At 43.4% G+C, this 26,668-nt stretch overlaps 1 long non-coding RNA gene across 2 annotated transcripts in view; it reads right to left on the reverse strand.

Annotated features, from left to right (window-relative positions):
• Positions 1-10,269: 10,269 nt before the first annotated feature.
• Positions 10,270-26,668, reverse strand: part of LOC109700983 (uncharacterized) — a 75,514-nt gene continuing 59,115 nt past the window's right edge. The window contains exons 2-3 of one of the 2 annotated variants that reach the window (XR_012447995.1): positions 25,982-26,369; positions 10,270-21,161 (exon numbers count right to left, since the gene is read on the reverse strand). This is a non-coding gene — a long non-coding RNA (uncharacterized lncRNA). The remainder of the gene's footprint in view (positions 21,162-25,981; positions 26,370-26,668) is intronic. The other variant, XR_012447994.1, reaches the window with a different exon arrangement.

The raw sequence follows: 26,668 nt of genomic DNA on the forward strand, positions 1-26,668 counted from the left end.
TTTTCTGCCTCAGTGCTGAAACCATCACAGAAGCATTCTGTCCTCTGCGGTCAGTTAATCCTCTCTTCCTTTTTTTCATCTTTCTTATTAATGTTTGTTGTATTCTTTTACAGGGGTCCAATAAACAGCATTCTGATGATTAGCTGTGTAGTAAAACAGGCTGGCTGGCAGGCACCTCCTGGAGTCATGGATGTGCCAGTGTACAGAGGTCTCATTGCTAGTTCTCTAGGACTGGAAGAAATAAGGTCAGAGCTCAATGCCTCAGTGCCACCTTTGCTGGACATAGCATCCACACCTGAAAGAACACAATCACAGGCTTTCTAGAAAAAAAGGTCATGAGGACATCTTCAATCTACTAGCGGAAATGGGGATGGAAGGTACGTTTACCTTCGAGAGTCCCTCAGAAAACAGAACTGGTGAAGAGCAGTGAAAATCAAAAGCAACCAATTTCCCACTCATTACAGAGCAGAGCTTCCTGATAAAGATTACAGTACAGAAACGACTGCCTTCTGGAAGACTGAGCTTACTGTCATTAGAAGGATTCAAGCTGGGCCATCCGTCTTTGAGAGGGGTATGCAGAACATGTATTCAGAGAGGAGATGGCTTGGCATGATAACTGCTAAAATACCCCTTCCAGCAATAGCATTTTTTGTTTGTTTGTTTGTCTCTCCACACTTGAGAGCCTTGGGAGATGAGTTTAGGCAAAGCTCATCTGTTCCATAATACTTGGCCACAGTACAATGCCTGCTGCCTGGTCACAAAACATTTCACAGACAGCTGTCACCACCCCTATTTCAGAAGTGTGGTGAAAAGGGAATTCAGAGACAGGCAAGGGGCTGGCCACCATGGGGGCAGGTGGCACAAGGCCTCCAGCTCCTGAGCTGCCCAGTGCCTAGCCCACACACTTCCCAACTGGATCTTCACTCAGTGAGGGCCCGCTGAGATCATTCATGTGGAACAGTGCCATTCCCTCAGGAAGCCTTCATCCCTGGAATGCCTTAGGATTTTTTTCTTATAGGTTATAAAGTCACACATTTTCAGTGTTTGAACTGTCTTAGAGGTCACAGAGTCAGGCTCTCAGAAACCCACAGGAAAGCAATGCTTCCCACTGACTTCAACTGAGAACTAGTACATGGAGTAAGCCCCATGGAATCCTAAGGAATTCTGTCTGGGCTCAGAGATAAATAGGACAAAAGTCATAGCCAACTATTCTGCTAGCTTGTCTCAAGGAAACACAGTTAGTGTTTACGGAGAGAAAAGGCAGAGTTCCATGGGAAATCATGTGGGGAAAATGTAATATTGTTTGTTGAGTTTGTGAGCATTTAGAGTGACAAGGAACAATGATGACCCATCTAAGAGTAACTTTTTTCCTTGAAAGGATTTTGCATTTCACAAATGAGAAGGCAGCAGGATGTAGGAGAAAACAATGAACTGGAAATTTAAAAACATAGGCCACCACTGACTTGCTTTGTGACCTTGGGAAAATCTAACTTCTCTGAATCTTGGTTTCCTGACAAGGATAAGAATTTGTGGTCAGATTTGTTTGGGGTATCAGATGAGATAATGCCTGTGAAGCACTTGTAACTGCCAACATTAGACAAAGGGGAGGTGTTAATATGGCCAGCCCTGTCTTTTGTGCCTTTTCAGTGGTCCTAGGCAAGAAAGGGGATTAATATTACCATTCCCTATTCATAGATGCAAAAACCAAGGCACAGGGATGAGAAGGGACATGGCTCTTGTCTGTCTCCTCTCCAGACCAAGAGGAGAGATCTCTCTTAATTGGGGAGAATTCAGTGCCCGCCTATGGCGTGCTACTTCTTCTCCTTCTGAGAATGACACCATTGCAGGACTGTTTTGGGCAGTGCTCCAGACCACGGAGACTTACTTCTGCCCAGCTGCATGAGGCTGGGATGGAGATGGGAAGATGGCTGCTTTCATATCAACTCCAGAGTATGGCACTGCCTTCTTCCACCTTGCTCTCTTCCCTGCCCTCCTCTGCTATCAATATGATCTCTGCTTTGGGGTAAAAGGGTATGTGTCTAGATGCTACCTCAGGCCAGGGAATATTTGCCCCCTCTCTTATTCTTTTCTCTTAAACAGTCCCCAGACCTCATCTGTCACATAGAACAGTCCCCAAACCATTGTAACTTCTGCTTTTCCCACAGTGTGCCTCTCCTATGAGGTTCTCTAACCACAGGGTTCCCCAACACTCCCACTCTATCCCCTCCAGGTCTCTCTTACCAAGATCTTCACTTCAGAAAATGAAATGAGAAAGAACTTCAAGTGACTCATCTGTCCATACAGATAGGAGAGGAAAGGCAGAAAGAGAGTCTGTGGGTCCAGATGAACATTTCTACAGGCCTCTTGACTGCTTCACACGATCTGCTGTGTTTCATGAAAGGAAGGATATAAAAATCTGAGTGGTGCCATATTGTCTCCAAAAGCAGCCAGAGTGAAAATGAAGTGTGACTGCTTCCTCCCCCCAACAGAGGGTAGCTCCTGCCTCACATGCACAGAGGCAGTCTTGTCTAGGATAAGTCAACTACACTGTCACACCCTTGAGCTTCAGTTGCCCTCCTCACCAGGGCTGCCCTAGCCTTCAGCATCACCTTCCCTAAGGCCTCTGGAACCCACTCCACCTCAGCCTCCCTGGCACACATCAGCATTTTCTGGGGCCACTGGACAGGATGCCAACCCAAAGTGCCTTTATAGGAGGCTTGGCCCACCAGCCTTCTGAACTCTGGCTACCCTAAACCCTTAGAGACCAGGGGTTCTTACCTAGCAGATGGCATGCTGAGGCACTCAGAGTTGATGAGGAAGATCTTATCCTTCCATCACCAGAAGGGCCCTGCTTTAATTTATGTATTGGGTGTCTGCCTCAGTTTCCAATGGAATAAAAATAGCCCACTGCAATTACAAAGGAAACAGTTTTGAAAGCCCCCATGGCTGTGGCCCTGTGGTCCTTAAACTCAAACATACCTCAGAATATCTGAGAGTGACAGATAAAATCCAGAAGACTGCTGGACCCCCTCCTGGGGGTTTTGAACTCAGTGTGTCCAGCAGGAATGAACTTTATCTTCCTATCGAGCTCTCATGGGACTCAGGGTTTCTGCTCTGGGGACAGTCTTTAAGAATTACTGATGCAGCCCAAGTTTTCCATTTCGAAGGCCAGGCCAGGTAACTTCTCCAAGGTGTCTCAGCAGGCAAGAGGTGAACTGGAAAGAGCCCCACTTTCTGACTGTTTCTCCCACTGCTTCTCAGCTCAATCCTACTTTACTCAGGGCTCCCAGGCATACCCCCCCCCCGCTACAGTGCAACAGGGCCCTGGGCAGAGACAGCCAGCTCCCTGCAACCTCAACTCTCTGGAGGCTTCATCCTGTGCTAAAAGGAAACATGCCTAACTCAGAGCCCATGCTCAGCCAGGCTATGTTCCTCATTTTAGGAAGTGGTATGCTACTCTTAGGATTTCAGGATGCTTCTCCAAACTTTACTTTCCCCAAAGTTCTGTGATCTTTTGAGCCTTCTACGATCTCTTTCCTTTATTCTTTCATCCGACATAGCCTGATTGACATCTTCTAGGTGCTGGACACTGTCCTAGATTCCCAGAAAGATAAAGAGACATGTGAGAGACAGGATCCTCCCTACCTTCAGGAGCTTCACATTTCGGAAGGAAAAATAAGCCTAATCAAGTCACTACATTGTTAAAAGGAAAGAAAGGAGTGCTTCAAGTGTGTGAAGCATGAGGAACAGGGAAGGTTTCATCAGGCTGACAGGAAGACCACAGGCATGGGGTGGAGAAAAACAGTCAGTATGAGAAATGAATGATTAATCAATGAAAAGCACTCATTGAGTGGTCACTGCACATCAATTGCTTTACATCCTTTTATCCCTCCAGGAGGTACAATTATTAAATCTTTTTTAGGGATGAAGAAACTGAAGATCAGAGAAGTCATACAACTTGCTCAAGTCCACATAGCTACTCAAACTCAAGTTTTCTGACTCTAAAATCTGATTTCTTCACTATTCTACCAGCTTCTTGCTTTTAGCCAGGGGTGGAGGACCAGCACATGTCTGTGGGCAGTAGAGAACAGGTTTACTGAAGCACTGCACAAGTGTGGGGAATAGTTGGAGTAAGTGGGGAAGACAGGCTGCATGGCTTTGTGGGTTGAGAGGCTTAACTGCCAGGGTGAATCAGTGGAAGCTATCTCAGGAGGTGCTGGGGAGATAGTGAAGACTTTGAGCAAGAAAAGGATACATGGTGTAGCTGTGTTTAGGAAAAATCCTCTGAGGGCAGTGGGAATATTAGGGTGGTGAAGGGGCTCTGGTGACCAGGAGACCACATTGGAAGTAACTGCAGAATTTCAGGAACGAGCGAGCAAGGGCCTGGCTTAGGTCAGGTGGCAGGCATGGGACAAGACTGAAGGGCAGATGCCTTTCTCATCACTGTTATTGCAAATATTATTTGACCATTGACCACACACTTGGTCTATGCTAACTCATCTGATCCTCATGGGAGCTTCTACATCAGACACCTCTCCCTTTGATACTTCTTGCCCCCTTTTTTTGCCTCTGCTATTGTTTCTCCATGCCTGGCAGGATCAGGCCTACTGCTTCTTTCTTAATATAAAGGAATGGTGGGCTGAGAAAACTCAGGATCAGGAATCATACTCCGTCTCAGAGCCATTTCTTCTTCCCATTTTACAGCTGAGGGTACTGAGGCCTGGAGACAATCAGAAAGTTGTTCAATCTACACCATGATGATGCCCTGGGGCAGAGGCAGGAGGTCTTTCCCCTCCTGACACCCTGCTCCTACTCTCCTGGGGCCAAACTGGAGGTCCTGCAGCTGTCAGTGGGTACCAGGTGGCATCTCAGTCATCAGGCTGGAGGGCGCCTAAGGACCCTCTGGTCATCCCTGGCTGGCAGCACCACCTCCCATTGGTATTATGGGCACAGGGCACACAGGGACTGAGTGAAGGGAGCACGTGCAGTAAACAGGGCAAGAATGCGGGTGACTCAACCCTTTGTAGTGTGGGTGACAGCTGTTCAGGGGCATCCCAGCTTACATGAAGCTTCTGTCATCTTCACTTTGTCAGAGAGCCACTCTTAACCCAGGCAGCAACTCGTGTCAAGAGTTTGATTGTAAATGGTGGCACTGTGCAGAAGCAGTACCCAACCACGTGTTAGGAAGACTTGGCTCCACTCCCAGCTCTGCTCTTGCTCTTTCCAACTGTGAGACCTTGGGCAGGATGTCATCTGACTTTGGTGAGCCTCACTCTTTTCTTCTGTTCATGGGTATAGTAATCTTTGCCCTCCCTTTCTTGAAATGTAGGAAGTGATTGGCAGACTAAAGCATGGGAAAGAAAAAAAAGGGAAGGGAAGGGAAGGAAAGCCTTTTAACCTAAAGGGTTCTACAAATGTCATTACTACTATGATTACTAATGGTGATATTAATATCATTAAGTATTCTCAAAGGAAATGTTGGATTCTTTGTACTATTTTTGCAACTGTTCTGTGAGGTTAAAACTACTTCAGAAACTTTTAAGTTACATTCTTTTTAATGACATTCTCTTCCATTCAGGCAGCTTAACCATAAGACAGTCATACTTCAGGCAGCAAGAAGGATTATCTCTGACTTTGTAGAGCTAGCACCCTAGCAGCCAGAGACAAATGTTAATCAACATGATAAATGTAAAAAGTATCTATTGTGCTAAGAGGTGCCAAGTCCTATGAGAGAAAGTAGCATAAGGAGAGCAGAAGTCCCAGGTTTGGGGTGGGAGGGAACGACTTGCAAGCTGATGTAGAAATAGAGTGAAGGAGGAAGTTATCCAAGCAGATATCCATGGGAAGCACATGCCAAGACAGAGCAAAGCCAGGAGCATCTTCTAGGAACAAGGAGGCTGACATGGCCAGAGCAGAATGGTCAGAGGGTGGAGGGCCAGAAAGAATAGTGGAAAATAAGGTCAGAGAGACAATATAAACCTAGCTCTGTAAAACTGTGTAGGTTATTTTGAGGACTTGGGGTTTCACTCCAAGAGAAATGGGGCATCAAGGCAGGGATTCAAGCAGAGGGGTGTAGATTCTAAGGGACTTACTTCTACGCCATGCAACGTCTAAGGGGCTTGAAGATAAAGCGGGGGAGGCAAGTAGAAGGTAATTAGAATATTCTAGGGAGAGACACTGGTAGTTTGGATCAGGATAGCAAAAGATGATTGGATATTGGATATCTTAAAGGTAGAACCAGCATTATTTCTTTGACCCGAATTCTATTTCCAAGGCCCTTTCTGGGCCTAAAATTCTTTGACCATATTAAAATCCCCTTATCATTCCTCAAGCATGGAGAGAGAAAAGCCAGGATACTTTTGTACCCATAGATCTACATTCCCTCAAAGGTCTTGCTTCTTTACAGGAATATTAAACCCCTTGGAGGTTGTGGATCCCTTTCCATGGCTGAGGTTTCTGGGATGATATTTATTCAATCTTATTCTGTACCCAAGTATAAATACAGCTTACAAGAAAAGGCTGTATTACCTTCAATCAACACTGGCAAGTTCAGAGGCCAGTCCACAGAGACAAGAGAGAGTCCAGAAATGTCAACAGAAGGGAGGTCTGAGGGAGAAGTTATATGCTTTAATGAAGAGCCTGGCCCCCAAGAACAAAGTCCATTTCATCACTGGTTCTGATTGATTAGGCTTATGATCTGTTACCTAGACAATCACTATTATCTGCTACCTGTTCTCTTGGGTTCAGAAATTCCCTTTTAACCCACCTTCCATGTTGGCAGCAGATACATGACTTCCATCAACAAGAGGGATGGCATTCTCCGCTCTGGTGTTTTCTAAAGCTCCATGCTAACCTATCGTGCACATGCTTGGGCCACAGCTTTATGAAGGATCCTTTTCTTTAGAAATCCATCCCCTGCTCTCCCAGATCCCCCAATCAATGGAAGAAGACATCCAGTTGGGACAGAAGGTTTAATGCAAGTCAGAGGAACTGTAATCATCTGACCTCAATTCCACCTCAACAGTTTCAGGGCAATACAGCTTTCTATACTTCCTGCCCTAATTGCTGTGCAGTGTTACCATGGGCCGTTAAACATCTGCCACCTTCCACCCCAGACCTGGGTGCCTTCCAAGAGTAGGTAAAAAAATTCCTCCCTTCACATAAATTGTTAGAGGAGTCTTCTGGAAGAAACATACCCGGGAAATGTCTGACATCACTGGGGCCTATCCAATGGTTTTGGCTTATGTTTCTCCATTGTGTTGTTCTTGGGGACTGGCTACCTGCTGGCTGTCCTTCTTCAACTACTTCCTTCTGTGCTTCCTTTTTAAGACTCGTTGAGATTGAGAACTCTAGTCTAGAATCATGAAGGAACACAAAACATCTCAGCTGAAAGGACCTCAAAAGTCACTCCTTTTTAATAAGCAATGTTTGCTCATTACCAAAATAAGCCTGATCTAGATTCCCAATATTTTAAGTATTTATAGGCAAAATACCTTTGATTGAGAAGAGTTGTAAGTCCTAGTTTACTTGCCTCCATATTATCCTAAGTGGTATAGAGACCAAACTACTAACCCCTAATTTGTTCAAACCTTATTTAGCAAATGTTGATTCTTGCCACAGCTCACTCATTGAATCAAAAGAAGAGCCTGGATTAAGATGGAGATTTCCTGATACTCAGCTCAGGTGGTTTAAAGAGTTTAGATATAAGGCCACCAGGAGCAAAGATCTCAGTGCCTGGCTTGTAGAGCACTGGGATTGCAGGGGGCAATGGTGTGTCAAAACCACTCCTTCCAGCTCACCAGAGCCAATGGCACGTTCTTACCTTACTCACATCTCCACTTTCAGTGAGGTCATGCCAGCAGCTTGAAATCTGCCATGGTGAAAAACTGGAAAACACTACAAATCAAGGCCTTTTCTTCCATCCCCTCAAGAGCTGGTGATTAAACATTTACCAATATACCACAGCTTGAGAGTATTCCGTCTAAAACCATATTCTGAAATAGAACTTCTTGTAGAATGTGACCCTAGCTGCTTAGATTTTAAAGATTTTCAGGGAATAGTGATGAAAAATCATTCAAAAAGAACTTTGGGATTGTGTCTTCCAAGGATGACAGGTTTTAACCTGCCTAAAAAGCGACTTGACAAGGTAAATGGGCCATGCAGCTTGGTAGAAGAAAATACAGAATGATAAGGAACGTGGTGAAAGTTGAGGTGTGTTACTTTGCTAGGACTACCATAAGGTATCACAGAAGACTTTGTGGCTTCAACAACAGAAGTTATTGTCTCAGGCCTGGGCACTAAAGTTCAAAATCATGGTGTTAGCTGGGTAGATTCTTTCTGAGGGCTGTGAAGGAAGGATCTGCTCTAGGTCTGTCTTCATAACTTAAAGGTAGATCTTCATGTCTACATGGTATTTTCCCTGAATGCATATCTGCGTGTGTCTAAATTCCCTCTTTTACAAGGACACCAGTCATATTAGACTATGATATACCTTAATGACCTCATTTTATCTTTAGCTCTGTATGACCCTATCTCTAATTAAGGTCGTATTCTGGGGTACAAGAGAATAGGATGTCAACATAGATTTTGAGGGGACACAATTCAATCCATGCTTTACAAAACAGGACAAAAAAAAATCTGAGCATCTGATCTGGTTCACTTCCCTGATTCTAGTCCATTCATCAAACCTTGCATGTGTGGAAACTAAAACTCTAAAAGAGAAACAAGTGGCTCTGCAAAGGTCACAGGTAAAGAAAGGCAGAGGCATCCTTTCTGATTCCTAGGCCAGTGGCTTCTTTTCCTGACTCTTGCTAGTATAAAGGACTATTTCTCCTATTTGTGTGTTATCTCAACACCCTGGAAGAGTCTGTCAGCAGCCAGAAAGTCAGGATATGTCTGTGCTCGTCATCACCCCTCCCCTACCCCCAGCTTGCAGCTTGGGTAGGACCATGCAGAAGACATTGACCAGGTGGGATTGGTCTTTAGCAGAGGTTCTGGGTGCTCTGGGTTCCATATGAATTGCTGGCCCCTGTACCATAGATTGATTGCTTTGAGTCCTTTGTTTTGCAGTAATGTTTTCTAACTAAGGACCAGCAAAGGGGAAATGGGAGGATCAACATCAGGACTGCAGGATTCTCCTACTTTGGCTGGCAGTCACTGGAGAGAACAATCAGCCATTTGTTTCAGCTCTGAGACCTACTGGATCTAAGAGCTACTAGCAGTGTGAACACTTACTAGACCTCTCTGATCCTCACTTACTGTCTGTAAATTTGACACTGGTAATACTCAGCTTAGGTATAAACTTATTTAAGTAATAACTCATTCATTTGTTCGTTCAACCAACATTGAGAACATTCTGTATTAGGAACTTCCCTGTGCACAGGGCTCATGACAGTGAAAAAAGTAACATGGTCACTTCCTCATGACCTTTAACTAGGAGGTAAGACCATAGTCTATTGTTAGCCTCCGTGGTAATACATGATAGGGAGGTGTTGGCTGCTGGGGAAATATGGAACAGGAGAACCTAGGAGGATTTGTGCCCAGGTGGAATCCCGAAGGGGAGAGTCATTTGGGTTAATAATGGCATAGGAAGAAGCAAGTGTTGTCAGAGGAGATCCTGAAAAATATGCTGGGCAGTAAGAGGTCACACTGTCTGAAGATCTAGCTGGGAGAGAGCATGGTGACAGGTAGTAATGAGGCAATGAGATATATACCCATAGTGTCCGGCACATAGAAGACACTCCATAAATTCTACTTGCTTTTTTCTTTTAATAACATTCCTACAGATTTTGTTGTTCTCATTTTAAGACCAGAGATGTTAGCATAAAATTGAAAAACATACTTCAGTAATATAGCTCTATAATTACTGAAATCCATGTTCTCATCTGTGATATTCTCAACAAGATAGACTTACTCATTGGAAAGGCATGGATTTCATTTTTCAGATCCATAAAAGAAAAGTATTATAAGTATATTTGGATGTATATATTCTTCTCTTTTTTCTTTTGTATGAAGCAACAATGACTTTTCCTTGTCCACACAGTATTTTACTACTGACTTCAGATTTTAAGTGAACACAACTCTTCTTGTTTGTTCTGAAACCTCCAATTATCTACACACATCTTTCACTTTTTGATCATTCCAGGCTTCTTATATCAGAATTCTCTGTTTAACTAGAAGCTGTATTGCAGAAGTGCACACATGGTAAGCAACCCATTCAGGTACTCTGTTAATAAAAATAAGAACAACAGCAATAACTTCCAACGCATGTGTTTTTATTTTGGTGAGTTCTTTAATAATATATGCACAAGCATAAAACATATCCCCCTTCTATTCAAAGCAATGTTGGCCTCTATTACACAAATTATTGTACAATATTGCAACTAATATTAGCATCTTGACTGATTTATTGTCTAGTAACTGCTTACCAGTGTGAATACACGCAAGAGAGGATAGAAAAATCAGGAAGAATTTGATAGGCATTTAGTATTTTTTCAAGAGATGCACATAAGCATAGTATTTCCTGCCATTTTCCTTCCTTCCAACTCTCCTTCCTCTTTTTTTCTTTTTTAAAATAAAATATCTCACCAAGCATGGTGGTACACATCATGTTATAATCTCAGCTATTGCTTGAGACCAAAGTAGAGACCAGTATGGACAACACAGCAAAACCTTGTTTCAAGAAAGATTAAAAAAAAAAAACCAAAAAACCAAAAACCAAAAACAAAAAAACTATCTCACTGACAATAACTTGTATCTGTTCAGTGTTTTCCTATCATAATGAGCATCCCCCCTTTTTCCCCTCTACAGAATACTATGCATCAGTCTCATTTTGTAATAACATAAATTTGTCTAAGATCATTGCAGTGTAGGTTACAACTGACAGACTCAGTCGTCACCCCAAATTCTGGGCTCTTTTTGCCATTCTGTGTTTCTTCTTCCATTGTCTACACCTAGACATTCTCTAAGGTCTCTTCCAGCTGTGAGATTTGGTAGAGCTTTTACTCTACCAAACAGTTGAGTATAGGCATAGAGCTCACCTTCAGTTCAACATTATACTCCATTGCTCAGTGTAGGGCCTGGAAAGTCCAAAAAACTTAACGAAGAACTATTTTTTACTAAAGTGAAGTCCGTGGCTTACACGCATTTGCACTGTCAGGAGTTACTGCTGAAAACATTACTTGTTGAGAGATACCAAGCAGCTGGTGCTCAGGAAGGCGACATACTAGACTCTCTGTGAGACACAGCACACGTGGCTTCCGGCTGTGTCCCAGGAGCAGCACCAGCCCCCTCAGGAGTGCAGCAGTCTGTTTTACAGCTGACCTCACCTCTGCTAGAGATTGGGGTGGGCTGAGGAGCTGGCAAGATAGCCCCAATTCCATTCGTGCTTTTTCCTTTTGCTACAGACATCACTATAGGATGCTGGAGCTCTGTGGGTTTCCTATAATTTGGTCTGAAAAAAAAATTCACTGGGTTTTTCCAGTCTGTTAGTGCTTCCTCCTTAAAGTTCTAGTTTCTCAAATTGGTAAGTATTTAATTTCAGTTACAAAATTAGTCGTTTATTGGTATGACATATTAAACTGACAATTTACCCATGAATAAATTAGTATAATTTACACAGCATTTCCCCAAGACAACTGTTTTCTAGAGAAGGAAGGAAGAAGAGGAATCTTCTTTCCTCAGATTCACAAGTCACTCACTATCAATGTGACTCTGAGACCGTCTGTCTACCAAACAATCTATGAAAATAATGGGCTATAGAGGAACAGTGGAGCCTACTTGTTCCTGCCCAGAATCCTCATGTATTCACCATGAGTTTTGCTATTCTCTTCCACTCCCCACTCTCAAATGCCTCCTGATTCAGCCTTTAGGGCTGGTGGTGCTTGCAGCACTGTCTGTGAATTCTTAGGGTGGATTTGGAGGACCTGGCTCCAGATACGCCGCCTCAGCATATCCTATGGTTCCAACCTCTCTCCTCTGGTCCTGAGCTCTGAGCACGGCGTGCACTTGTGCCTGGATGCCTCGGAACTAAGCTTCTCTCCTCTGCTTTCCTTCTCATCACCATCTAGTCCTAAGACCGGTTCATTCTTCTGGAAGTGTTTCTTCAATATGTGTCTTCTTCTTGACATGATGCCACGTTAAGGATCCATCTCATTAGGTTTCTGCAGCAGGTGCCTAACTGGTCTCACCCTTCATTGCCCCCACCCAGCATCTCTGAAATAAAGAGTGTAAACCAAACCCTGCTCTGTCCATGGTGAAAGGAGCAGGCTGGAGTCCCTGAAAATGAGCTTTAGTCGTTTTTAAGAATAGACAGTTGACAATGCCAGTGTTCATCTTTATTTCTGCCCTCCCTTAACAACTTTCTCCCTTGCCTCTGTCTTCACAGTTTTCTTGAAAGAAACCACATTGTCAGTTGATAGCTGGGTATTCTAAAGTATGATTCTATGCCTGGTCACTAGAAGGTGGCATGTTGGCCTCAACCTGAGGGATGATCACAGGTGACAACACCTAAGAGGAAATTGACTTTATCTCAAAACATACATTACACCCACATGGTGGGCAGGAGCAGGGGCTTTAGGGAACTTCTCAGCAGAGGTACCCAGAGCATTTGTCTAGAGCTCCCGTGGTTACTCACAATCTGCTATGAATCATTGTGACTCTTGGTTACTTCATGATCCCATGCCCTCTGAGGGGCTATTCCACAACAAGGACCAAGTGAGGAGGGAAAGCCCGAGGCCTTGAAGTCAGAAAGCTCCTGATGACCTCAGCTAAGTCTCTTCCTGCCTTGGAGCCTAGTTCCTCATTGGGTAATGCAGAGAGTGAGCCTCACCATGCTCAACTAGGGATCACATTGGGGATTAAAAACCATGTATCATATTGAGGCTGATGTTTGGGAAGGTGAGGACACTGATTTCAGAGTCAGAAGAAGCTTAGGTTCAATCTGTGCTATTAACTGTCTAATCGTGGCCCTGTCAGTGAGCCTCTCTCAACCTTGCCATCTTCATCTGGTAAATGGGATTATATAAGGCTTTTATAAGGCTGTTGTCAGAGTCAGGTGAGACAAAGCTGATGAATCATAAAACATACTGTGTATATAGTGTTACAATACCTTAATGTTACGGCATGCTTTCTAGAAGGTAGGTTTTACATCATCTCAACTCAGGGTTTTCATCACAGTCTAGCCCTTCGCCTTACTCTTTTAAGGTTCTCACTGGGTATCTATTGTCTGGGATTCAGCACATTAAGCCTCTTGGCTCTGCCTGCTGGTGGAGAGCATGCCCTGGGGCATTGCATTGAAGGACTGGAAAACCCCAGTGGAAGGGATCCTGGCTTGTTTGGAGACGGTCTCTTGCTGTGGGTGGACTGCACACCAAAGGATATTTAAGTATGAATCAGGTTATAACAATGGCGGAAGGACCACTAGATGAAGCAGATCCTTCCAGGGTGGGAGCACTTACAGAATGCCTGGAAGCATTCAGTTGGGATTGCCTGCTTTTATAGGAAGGTACCCACATGTATGTTTTGTGTGTGTGTGTATGTGTGTAAAGCAGACTTATTCAGTTTCTTCATCAAAGTCAGCCATGCCTTTATTGGACAAAGGAAAAAGTGAAAAGAATGCTGGGCTAGGATCACAAGGCTGGGGCTTCCTCCTGATTCCTCTCTGCCTCTGCTAGGCTGGGCCTCAGTCACATGGCTTTGTGACTCTGAGTCTCAGTTTCCCTTTTTGTAGAGCCCATCCTACCTCGCCAGCCTGTGTGGGCCTCAGCAAGCGTCCAGGAGAAGAGAGTTCTCGGTAACACTGGGAGAGTCCTCCTCTTGCTTTAGGAACACTGTGACATAAGAAAGCCCTCTAGTCCCTCAAGCTAGGACCCATTTCTCCTTAAAGCATGTTGGCAGCACCTGATGGTGGAAGGGTTTGGTTTCACAGCTGCTGAGAGCCAGGCTCTGCCATACCATGCAGGGGCTCACAGTTCTAAAAGCACCACGACTAAGAATCTTGATTGCTCATGGATCAAAAGTAAATGAGTAGGACAATGTGACCTGAAGACAACTGATTAAAGTAACTGATTTAAACATATTGGAGTTGGGAAAATAGGGGTAGGGAGACAGGCTTTGCCTAATAATAAAAATAAACCAGGAGAAAGAACGTTACTCCTGACCTGAGGGAGCCTGTTTTCTTTCTTACGCTGACTAATTTGGCCTGTTAAGTGCCCTGAGGACCAGGCCATGTTTCACTCATAATTGCATCTCACTTTGCCTGACACATCCCAAGAAGCTATTTAAAAGTATGTACTTGCTGGCATATCGACATGGTAATGTGGTCACCATCCATCACAGTGGGTTACAGAAACAATGTGGAAAATGTGTATATATTTCCATAGGAAAGTGGCTGGAAAGATAGTAGCACAATTACATAAACAGCATTATCTTTGCAAGATGCAATTACAAGTTATTTTAATTTCCTTCTTTTTTATTTCTATTCTGTAACTTTCTACATGTAACTTATCTTAGTTGTATAATTAAAAACTTTAAAATGTATATATAAGCACATAACTCTATTTTGAATACTTCCTTCAATTTTTCATTTCAATTTGGATCATCAGTAAATTACAATACAGATTTTTGAAGTCTGAGAAAAAATACAATGTTAATTTCTATAAAAAATAAAATGTTTGCAGAACTTGTCATCTGGAAGCAATAAGGGAAGGTGTTTTGTTTCCAACGAGACACAAAGCACATAAATGTGACAGGTAGTAGGAATTATAAAGTCTCTGTGCTCTCTAACCTGTTAATTCCGATCAAATTGAAAACATCTCAAATTCTCAAAAGTAAAGATCTGGTTTTCCAAGCCATAGGATATCAACACTCTGAAACAAGAATCTTCTAGCCACAGTTTGCCACCCTCTGTGTGTCCTCGGGTAGGGCACTTGTCTTCTCTGGTCCTCAATATCTTCCAATAAATGAATTGAACTAGAGTGGTTTTAGACCCTCTGCACCGGTGGCATTTTATTCTGGAGGTAACATTCCCACTAGGAAGATTTGAAAGAGAACGGAATGTCAGACTCCTAAGCTACGCTTTCCTCATTCTCAGGACCCCCTTTCCCCCTTTGTATTTTGTGAGTTTCCTGTCGAGGGTACTTTGGGATGTGGCAGAGGCTATTGGGAAAGCTAGCTCTGAAGTGTGGGAAGAATGAGCTTGGGCTAAAGTTTCAGGAAGGTTAGAAGATGCAGCAGGCTGCACAACAGCATTTTATTGCCAGTGAGCATCAGATCAGCGCACTCTGAGTATCTTGCTTTAGCATCTGACAGAGACGTGGGGGTGTTGTGGACCCTGGCAGCAGGTGAGATGTTGCATCAAGGAGCCCCAGGTGTCAGCCTGATACTGCTGCTTCCTGACTAGGAAGATATTGGGGGGAGGGGGGGTTCCTGGAGGTTTCTTAAGTCTCCTAGTATCTGTTGGAACTAGAAGATCTATCTTCACAGAGCCTCAGTTTTCTCATCTGTGAATGAAAGATTGGACTAGATAAATTCAAGTCTACTCTATGTCTAGCCATGAGTACAAGCCATGAATTCAAGTGTTATAATACCTTCTCATGGCTCATACGGAGCATTTACATAATAGCAACACTGAACACTAATGATGCATTGAATATAATGTAGATTTTTCTTTCTTGAGTGAAAAGTGCAGTACTTCAAGTTGCACAAAGCTTCTAGACTTTTGTCTGTCTCCCTTCTGTGCCCTAGCAGAGCAAAATGGGTATTTGACCTTGCTGTGTAGTACCAACTGATTTCTCTCCATTTTTTCTTCTACATATCTTAACTTTTCCATGTTTGTCTTGTCTTTTATTTGTTTATTCTTTTCATGTGTGTATGTTTGGCACGTTACGTATAATACAGAGACTTTAAACTTCTGTAGCCCTTATGTAGAAGGGACCAGGGAAAATCCATTTGCTAATTGAACAACCTATAACACTCGACTGCCCCAAATTCTCTGATTTAAAATCCATGCTTGATTTTTTTTCTAGTTTGAGATCTAGAAGTTGATGGCCACATTAAAAATTAAATGAGTCACAATCTATGTTTACTACATGCAAAAGTATAGTTTTAAAGACATGTTTCATTATTCATACAAAAACTGAAGTGTTAGCTGGGCATGGTGGCACATGCCTATAGTTCTAACACTTAGGAGGTGGAGGCAGGAGGATCATTAGTTCAAGGGCAGCATGGGCTACATGGGGAGTCTCTGTCTCAAAAAGTCACACACACACACACACACACACACATACACACACACACACACACCTTAACTGTTAAACACTAATTGCATGCCTGCACCTGCATTCCCACACAGGCTCCAGCTAGGCTCAGACTCAGCCCTCCACACAGGGAGACCCACAGAATGGGGTTCCACCCAGGGTGAGGCATCTACCTGGGCTGGGAAGAAAAGCAGGCTTGTCAAGAGCTGTGCTGCATTGTTGGTATTTACTGCTCCTGGAGAGCACGCTGATGGCTTTCAGGTGATGCATATTTGCTAGGCTCTTGCTCGCTAACAAGATCTTGGTGATGCATCATTTACAATGCTAACTTCTTATCTGAAAGAATAGCACTTGTCTGAAAGCATAGGGTACAGTAGGATCCTCGGTCCTAAGCTTCTCTTCTCATCAGCCTTCCCTCATTTTCCTAGAAAAGTCATTCTCTCCTCAAGTTAAGTCCATTGACCACTCATTCATTCCTGGAAGAGGTTTCTTCTTGAATGGCAACTCTAGAGAGGGGAAGACTGCTGGTTCTGGGGACAGGATGCCTGGTTCTGAATGTGGGTCTCCTTTCCTAGTTGTGAAAGCATGGGCAAATCATTTAACTTGCCTAATCCTCAGATGCCTTACAGATAAAATGAAAATAATGGCAACATTGCTGCCTTATTGCATTATTGGAAGACTAAAAACTGCTCGTAACAGTGTTGGGCACAAAGTAAGCACACGATGCATTGCCAGTCAACTGACCTCTCCAGTGGGAGAGAGACTGTCAATCATGGAGGACAGCATGGTATTTTACATGTTGCAGTAGAGGTATGTGGCAGAGAACAGATTCATTCTGAGGATCACAGAAAACTCCTGGACAGTTAGGATTCAATCAAGGAAGTAGAAACACTACATGTACTATAGATTTATTATCAGGGCATAATACACACAACAGTAGGTACTGACTAATTACGTGAGACTGTTGCTTCTGGGCTTGATATTAGACTTGAGGTCAGAGGAGCAGGTAGTTGGTAAAGGGAAATGGGAGAGGGGTGGGAGAAAGCAAAAAAGCAAGAATGGACCCTGCAAGGTCACACTGGAGCCTATTTCTGTTTCTCAATGCCTGCAGCAGTGATGTTGGTGACCTGTGGAGCTATCCATGCTGGTAAGATTCAGAGTTGCTGCAAGAGTTGAGTTTGTGGGGACTGGAGAAACTGAGGTCTCAGTTGCTGCTTCACCCAAATCAGGTGACCTGGCAGACCAGAGACAACATGTGCAAGATACCACAACATATGGTGACTCACCCCAGCCTTCTAGAATTAAAACACGGTAGTTTCATTTTGTATTCCAGTTATATAAAACATCCCTTTTGGTCAATGCTATTATGGAACAATGCAGGGAAGGGAGAATCTGGGAATCATAGGTCTAGCTTACCCATGTTGACTCAGTATAAACCCACCATGCCTCCACAGAGGAAGTGATGGAGTTGGGTCTAAAGGAGCAATGAGGAGACATAGGAGGCTATTCCAGATCCAGGGAAGGTAATGTGCACTCATGGAAAGGTCTGGTGTTTTGTTTCTGAGCCACAGATTCAGGGCAACATAACCATGAGTCTCTGTAGTGTGAGGAAGTACAGATCTTCTATCCATTGGGTCATTCTTTTTCATTAAACAAAGACCAACCTCCTTTCCTTCTAGACAAATGTCTTTTCTATTACCATGACAATGAGATAATAGCAGTAAAGAAGCACTGAGTCCAGAGGCAGGAGAAGGATGTTAGTCCTAGTCTTGTCCCATGCTCTGTTGGTAACCTCAGACAACCTTCTACTCTCCAAATCTCATAAACTCATTCTTAAAAGGGGAAAATCAAATGAAATGGTAGCTAAATCTTCAGTCATTTTAAACTTTGCTATTCTCTGGTTTTCTGACAAGTTTTTGATGATAAAATGGGCCCAGTAACATCCATTCTGGTGAAAGTCCAAACAGAAAAGGCAGTACTTTCTGCCACCCCCAGATCCTGGAAGCAGGTACAGGACAATGGAGCCTCTCATGTTTTTCCCTCAGTTCTAGGTCTAGGTTTGGTTAGGTGGTCAAGGTCAGTTCAAGGATCTCATTTATCTTCATAACACTGGCCTTGCAGTGTGTCAAAAGCATCTGAGGTTGAATGAACTTATAGCATCTAGTTCCAAGTTGATTTGTGTATGAGCAACTTTGAGGAAACTTCCCCTCAAAGGACACTGAATCAGAGGCCAGTTTTTCAAGTCTGCTCTAACATTGGCCTATATTCCTCGGAGAAGTACAGGATTGAATAACTAGGAACAGGTCAAGATAAAAGCCTATGCACATGCAAAGTAACATGCAGGTCTAAAATCACAACCACTTGGTCTTTGATCCCATGAACATAGTAAATAGATGGAAATAATTCTAGATAAGGTATTCTCTCCCTCCTAAATGATCAGTGAAAGTCAGAGTAATTCCTGATATTCTTTGACCTGTTTTCATAGATGTTCAGCTGTTGTAGCCCAAGAAAGCCAACATGTTGTTCTTTGTGACACTCAATAAAATGTTATTATATTTAATTTATTTCTCATATGGAAAAGCAATTTTTCTAACCAAAAATATGGCTTTCACCATGTATTTAACTTAGAATTATAGGAAATGTGAGTTTTAACATCAGGAAAGCTGATTTCACTTAGACTTTACTACTTAATGGTTTTGTACGTTCTAGGCAAATTATTATTGTTTATAGATTTTAAGTAAGAGAGTATATATAAACTGCATGGCGTGTGGCAAGTATTCAATAAATATTTATTTTTCTTATTCCTCAAAAGTAAAAATGATAAAGATACCATACTTCTGAGTTTTCCATTTGCCTGACATTAGTTACTTGTGCTAAATGCTTGCCCTTGTGAGCACACAATTGATTGCAGAAACCAAGAGGTTAAAAAAAATTATGGAAAAAATAAAATCAAATTTATTGTCATTATTATTTTGAATATCAATTGCTAAGGACACATTGTGTCTTTATGTTTTGGAGGCAGAACTCATTTATCCTTCATGTTTTGAAATTCCTGGAGGTGTTTGTGGCAATTGATTTCTGACTTTGAAGCATCATGTTTTAGACATGAAATACCCCTAAGCCTTCTATTCTAGACCCAGAGGCCATCAGAGCTGAACTGTTCTTAGAAGTCATCAAGCAAGGCCCTTCCATGGGTGGGGAAACTGAGACTTAGAGAGGAGGTAGCTTGCCCAATATCTCCCAAATGATTAGAGATAGTGTAAGGACTGGTATGTATGTCCTGATTCCTCAGCCAATGACAGTGTGTTGACTCACAGCCTTTGCTGATTCATCCTGTAATCTTGGAAAATTCCCTTGATTTCTGGGTACTGGTATTTCATGAAACAAAAGATGGTGAGAAGCCTGGCTCACATCTGTAATCCTAGCTACTCAGGAGGCAGAGATCAGGAGGATCGCAGTTCAAAGCCAGCCCAGGCAAATAGTTCTATGAGACCCTATCTTGAAAAAACCCTTCCCAAAAAAGGGCTAGTGGAGTGGCTCACGGTGTAGACCCTGAGTTCAAGCCTGAGTATCACACACACACACACAAAAATGGTGAGGATACCTCATGATCCATGCCTCATGCAGATGTCCATGTATTAATTAAGCCCAGATTTCAATAAGCATTCAGCTCCCTGGAGATGGGCACAATCCATTTCTTATTCATAAAAATTACCTGAGATGTGTTATAATTGTCAAATGGAAGGAACTTCCTTCCACATGGTTGGTGAAATCAGTGGTTTGTAGTCCATTAATGTACTGAGCAACCCAGGATTAACCTCTCTCAGCCCCAGTATATTCATCTTTAAGGTGAAGAATATGGTCTAGAGCATTACTAAGCTTCCTTTTTGCTCTAATAAATACTCCAGCATTTTCTCAGTTACTTTGGTTTGGAACTCAGTTTGGGCTAACTGCATTTCTTAATGTCAGGGACCAATAGCACCTCAGAGTCACCAGCACGGAAATTTAGAGTGCTAACAAGAATGAAGTTGGAAGTAGGGAAGGAATAATTTGTTTTTAAGCCTTGCTTATCTGGTCTATAACCATAACCAAGTAAAGATACACTAAGATCTCTTAACCGCAAATAAGTTTTCCAGGCAATGTTTAGAGCATTCCAAGTTTCTCATCTCTGGTTTTTGTCAGAATAAACATCTTCCGGTGGACTCAACCTATGGATATTTATTAACAAGCAGTGATGAAAAGCCAGGATAAGTGGATCCATGCCAAGATAGAAGGCCAGTTTTTGTCTTTATCTCCAGGTCTGATAGAGTTATAAGCCCTGGCCATGGAGTTGCAGAGGCTGTTGCTGCTGGCTGTGTAAACCTTGGCCTTGCTTGCTCCCCTCTGAGTATCAGTTTCCTCCTCGGTAAGAGAAATGGGTTGGGCTAGGTGCTCTTTCCATATCATTTAAGGACAAACATCCCACCATTGGCTCCCCAGGGTTTTCAGAGAAGAGTCCTTGACCAAATTTTGTCTCTCAGCACAGAGATCCCTAGTCCTTTTCCCTCAAGGACTTTAGCACAGGTATCATGTTTAATCCATTTGCAACTGAAATCTGTTGCATTGCAAAGAAAGCATTTGTGTTCCAATAATTTTTTAAAAGCTTGCAATAAATAAAGACAAAGGCAGTCCTCATAAAGATGCCCCAATGGTAGGGCATGACGGAGGAAGGGGAATTGGAGGAGAGTGATGGGACTTCCTCTTGAAATCCTGCAAAGCACAAACAGCCATAGCTCTGGTACCCTGAAAGTGCTGAGTTGACAATACCTCTGTGACATCACTTGATCCAGCTTCCATTTAATATGTTCCCTCAAGGAATCCTTCATCTGTGGAGACAGGCACAAGCTGACACATTCATTGAGATTTCTTAAAAAAAAAAAAATAAGTCTAATGAGTTTACTCTTGTTTTATAAGCTTGGGGATTAATCTGTGGCTGAAACAGTTAAAAGTTCACTGGCCTGGGCCAGGTAATGGGCAAGCCCCAGCTGAACGTTTGAGGAGCAAACACGCCGAGATGGGCAAAGTTCTTCAGGCTCAAAGGCTTGTTTGGGGAAAAGAATCCCCAAAGTTCAGAGATGGTTTTGCAAAAGCTTATCTGATGTATTCACGCTGGGGATGGGAGGGTGCAGAGGCATTTATGGAGCCAACTGAACCTGAGATGTGCTCCTGCTTGGTTATTATTGCTTTTGTTTCAGGCTTGTGTGTGTTCTGAAGGGAAATGGCTCCTTTGCACTGAAGTGCATGGGTGCTGGCTGGTGAGAGGGTGGTATGGATACCAGGGGGCTATACAGAGTAAGGAAATCATTTGGGCAGAAACACACCAAAGAATGGGGTAAACCAATTGTTTTCCTTAAGCACCAGCAGAGAAGGATGAAGAAAATGAGTGTGTGTGTGGCAGGGAGGAGGGAGAGTTGCAGGAAAAAGAAGCAAAGTGACAGGACACCACATAGCCTGTGACCCTAACTAGAGGTTACAGGACAGTGGAGACAAGCCTGAATTTGGAATTAGACCACTGGGTCCTAGATCACTTCAGTAACATGGCCTCACCTATACAATGAACATTTTGATCAATAATCCCTGCCTCACGTGGCTGTGAAGACTAAATGAAATAATGTCTTTTTGAAAGTTTTGGGTGGGGGCCATCTATCCAATGTACAATATAAGTAAGGCTATTTGGAATTGTAACAGTGAACCCCCCTGCACAATGAAGATATCCTAATAAAAATGGGAAAAAAGAAAGTTTTGCTTCGTACAAAATAGGCACTGAATAAACATTTATCATTTTTAAATATTTGATTTAAGTAAGACTTAATACAAACCCCAGCTCTCTTTGTGTTCCCCAAACTGGTTTACCCTGTCTCCTGCTCACAAACCCTAAATGTCACCAAGAGCAGCGAGGAGCCCATTATCTTTGGAAAAACAATATAAATTGGCTCGCATATTTTTTCACACTAAACGGTGCAATTTCAAACCTTGGAAATCAGGCAAACGAAGAAAAAAGAAAAGAAGAGAAAAGGCCCAGGCTGGCATTGCTTCACATGATGTGTATACAGAGTTCACTTCACAAACACAAGGTGCACTGTCAGAAGTGCCTTGGGCAAAGTTTGTACTTTGCTTGAATTCTCACTTTTGTTTACCAAGGTAATAAACCGGTCCTCCACTGCTCCAGGTGTAAAGCTATTATGAAAAGGCATATTTGTCTTTCACCCCACCTCAGATGCACCAGTTCGTGGGACACCCTGCACTGGAGGAGCAGCCAGGATTTATTTACAGAAAAAGGCCGCCAGGCACTGAGAGGAGAGTCTGTGGGGTGGAGAAGGCCGAGCCCCTACACAGACTGGCCCATCTTGTCTCTCTCTTTCTCTTCATCCTTTGGCCCCTTCAGACACCAGCACTTGCCTTCTTTGCCCTCACAAATAACCCAGCCTGCCAGCAACCCTCCAGGGGCCTTTGCACTCTCTGTTTAGACAAGTTCTGACCCCTTTGACTTTTTGTCCTAAGTTTTCTGACCAACCTATCACCGACATACTTTGTCCAGTCAGATTATTCTGGGTAAATGTGGCAGCTGCAGAAACTTTTGCTCCAATCCTGTGCCTGGAAGTCTCCACAAGCTTCCTTCCCCCTCCTTCACACGGGCTGGCTGATCACACCCTGATGGGTTATCTGAGGCCTGGGGTGAGTGGGAGGAAACTTTCACCTGAATCTCTGACTGAGCTAAATGGCCTGGAACCCACTCTAAATTGTCGACTGAAAAAATCTTGGCACGAGAAGGAGGAAAGAATGTATGGAAAAGGGCAGGCTGGGAACACCAGAGCTTTAGCCTGGGCAAGTGGGAGAGCTGGGGAGGGGCTCACTGCCATGTTGTTGACTTCAGACAAGTCTAGCAGACCACCCAGAAACATGCACAAAGTCAGGCAGCAGCAGCAACAACATCCCCACTAAAACACCTTAGCTGCAAACACAGGCAGGCAATTCTCGCTGTCCTCTGTGGCTATCAGGCCCTCTCACTGATCTTCTGGAAGATAATTCCAGTTCCTGCACAACCTGGGTTCTCCAAGTTGAGTTCTTACAAGGTGCATAAGTTTCAACAAGGGAGCAAGTCCACTGGAAGCACTCAATAAGGACCGTTGAATAAGGAATTAATTCTAATTTTATCACTTAAAAAAATTAAGCTCTTATGCAAGATACTTAACCCCTGTGAGCTTAGATTTATCATCTGTAAAATGGGAAGCATAATTACCTTTCAGAGTGTTGTAAAGAAGGATCAAGTGAAGAGCCCTTTGTAAACTCTAAAAAGCCACACAAACATTGGTAGCTATAATTCAGAACACCTTGTTGAGAACAGCGGAGACTAATGCTTTTAGACCATGCTTTGTCACACTGCCTAGAAACTCCACATAGCAACTACTGAGGGTTAGGTTCAGTGGAAGGTGTCCAGTGTATAGCAACTAATACCATTCTTCTGTCCTTGGGGTGTTTAGTGGATCAGGAGTGAAGGTGGGGAAAAGCCATCCCATCACTGAACACCTTATTATTGAGTGTCTAAAATTCAGTCATTGAATCGCTACCCATTGAGGGCCAGTTATGGACCAGGAACTGTTCTTGGCATTGGGGTTGTTTTAGTTAGGCAGACTAATATAATGAGTCAACGCAGAACTCATTTCTTATTCACATAACAGTCCTGGGTGGATATGTAGGTTGCTGGGGCAACTCTCCTGCACTTATTCATTCAAGAGCCCAGAGTTCTTTCATCTCATGCCTCTACCATACCCTAGGGCCTTGTCAATATCTGGCAGGAGGGGAAAACTTGCAGGAGTGGGCATGGGAGGTTCTCACAGCTAGACCTGGAAGCTGCATCTTGTATTTCTACTTGAGTTCCATTAGCTAGAACTCCATCACACCTACCTACAAAAGAATCTGAAACGAGGCCTGCTTTGTTTCCAGGAAGAAACTGATTTGGGTAAACATCTAGCCAGTGCTAGATGTTTCATGTGTATAGCATGAAACAAGACACAGTCTAGGGAAGGTTATGCTAAACAAGTAAACACATAACCAAGGTCACCTCACATAATAGGAAAGTAAAACATGGAAATCATGGTGACTAAAGTGAGGAGCACCTATTTTAGATGGAAAAAAGGTGTCTTTTGACCAAACAACAGACAAGGTGAGACCCAGATGAGGATGAATCATCAGACAAGGCAGAAACAAGGGAGAAGGAGTTCAGAATTGGTTCTAACAGGTGCTGGGTCCTGAGAAGGGAATGTTTAGTCATGTTGAAAACAGAGCAAAGGCCAACAAAGAGTGTTATAATGAGGGAGAACACAGGAAGAGGGCAAAGAAGTTAGGGAAGGGCCAGACTGTGGAGAGTTTTAGAAGCCGTGGTAAAGAATTTGGATTTTAAACAGTAAGTAATGTTTCAAGATTCAAGGTGATCAATGCAGAAAAGAAGAGCCTACATATTTATCTTCAAATCTATCAACTGCTCTTCCCTAGCTCTTCTGGGCACTACTGATCCAGGATCCTACATCAGCTGGCTTCCAGCTGGGCTGCCAATGGGAATCATTGACAAGACATGGGAGGACAGAGGAAGGGAGAAACCAGGATGTATTCTTCTTTCTTCGGCCTCAACAGACTTCTCCAGATGGGCTCTCTCCTCTCCATGGTCCAGTTTCTGCTGAGAAGGCCCGCTATGGTCCAGCTTCCACTAGGTAACCCTGGTTTCCACTAGGTAACCCTGGCTTCCACTAGGTAACCCAGGCTTCTGGACTCTAATAACATGATGTCTTCTCTTTGTCCCTCTTGCCTAGCCTAGGAGCATCAGTGCAGCAACCTTTGCTCTTATTAATGCCTGGCTTGGCTTCTCAACCTTTTTCATTACCTGTGTAGCCAATGACCTGCATTCAACATCCCCTGCTTAAACACTTCAAGTGGCTTCCATTTACCTAGCTGGACCCCGAGAGTGAATATAAAGCACATGTTTTGGGAATGCCCCTTATTGCCAGGTATCAGGCTGGGCACCTAGCAGATCCACAGTAATTGTATTAGTTTCCTGTTGCTGCTGTAACGACTCATCTTGCAGTTCTGAATGTCAGAAGTCTAAAATGGGTCTCATAAGGCTAAAATCCAGGAAGCTGTAGGGGAGAATCCATTCTCTTGTCTTTTCTGGACAATAAAGGCTGCTTGCACACCTCGACTCCTTCATTCATCTTTAAACCCAGCAATAGCAGGAAGAGTCTCTCAAGATCCCACCACTCTAGTTCTGACTCTGCTCATCCCTATTTATGGATCTTTATAATTACATTAAGGCCACACAAATAAACCACAGATTTACCTATTTAAAATCAGATATAATAAGTTTAAGTCCACATGCAACTTTCGTTATCCCTTGCCATGTAAAATAACATGTTCACAGGTTCTTGGAGTTAGGACATGGGCATCTTAGTGGAAACATAACCTCCAGACACATGACTGAGTAAAAAAGCCAGAATGGGGGAAGAGAGTTAGAAAAGTTTGCTACAGGAGAGAGCAGCATGGTGCCTTGTACAGAATATGTAACAGCCTGATGCCTATGAGCTCAAATGAACACGGAGGCTACAGAACGTGGTCTTTTGGCTCAGAGGTTCTCTCCAGACATGCTTAAAGCATGACTTACTGTTGCAAACCCCTCCGCATGTGCTTTTTCTTACCATGCCTGGGATGAGCTACAGGATCACAGCTCCTGTCGTCTGTCACTCAGGATGGCACGTAGGTTTCTTGTTTTCCCAGAGAAAGGTTCATTGCAGAGAGGGGAGTGGGTGAAGGCAAACTGTTGGCTGCAACACGTGAGGCCCATCAGTTACAATTCAGGGACAACTGGAGTTGATGCAGGCATTCCTTCCAAATGTAATCAAACGCCTCCTGTTGCCAGACGATGTGTTATTCAGTGGGGGTCTGGTGGGGCTTGTGAATCTGAGTTGCCTTCTGTAACTTTATCAGATGGGTGCTGTGAGGAGAGGGAGAGCAGAGGGGGAGACTCACTTCGCTGGCAAATAAACTTCTAAACAGTAACAATTCCTGAAAAACTCTGGAAACGGCCTGCAGAGGAAGAGATGCACAATGAAGTGGTAGGTGGTGAATACTCAGGCAGGAGATTTGTGACAATTTAATCCCTTGGGCAGTGCACACAGCACAAGCTCTCCAGAAACGTACTGGGCTCTGCTCCCCTACTTTTTGTGTGTTGGGAAGCTATGTTTGAAGAGGATGGTGTTGGGGTAAGTATAGACTGATTCCATTTTGAGCAAGACTTTATGGAAATGACTTACTCTAAATTGCCTCATTTGAACTGGAATTCCCCCACCCACCCTTACCACGCACCCTAGTGCAGAACAAGATAA

Source organism: Castor canadensis, chromosome 5 (genome assembly GCF_047511655.1).
Source record: "Castor canadensis chromosome 5, mCasCan1.hap1v2, whole genome shotgun sequence".
Classification (NCBI taxonomy): domain Eukaryota; kingdom Metazoa; phylum Chordata; class Mammalia; order Rodentia; family Castoridae; genus Castor; species Castor canadensis.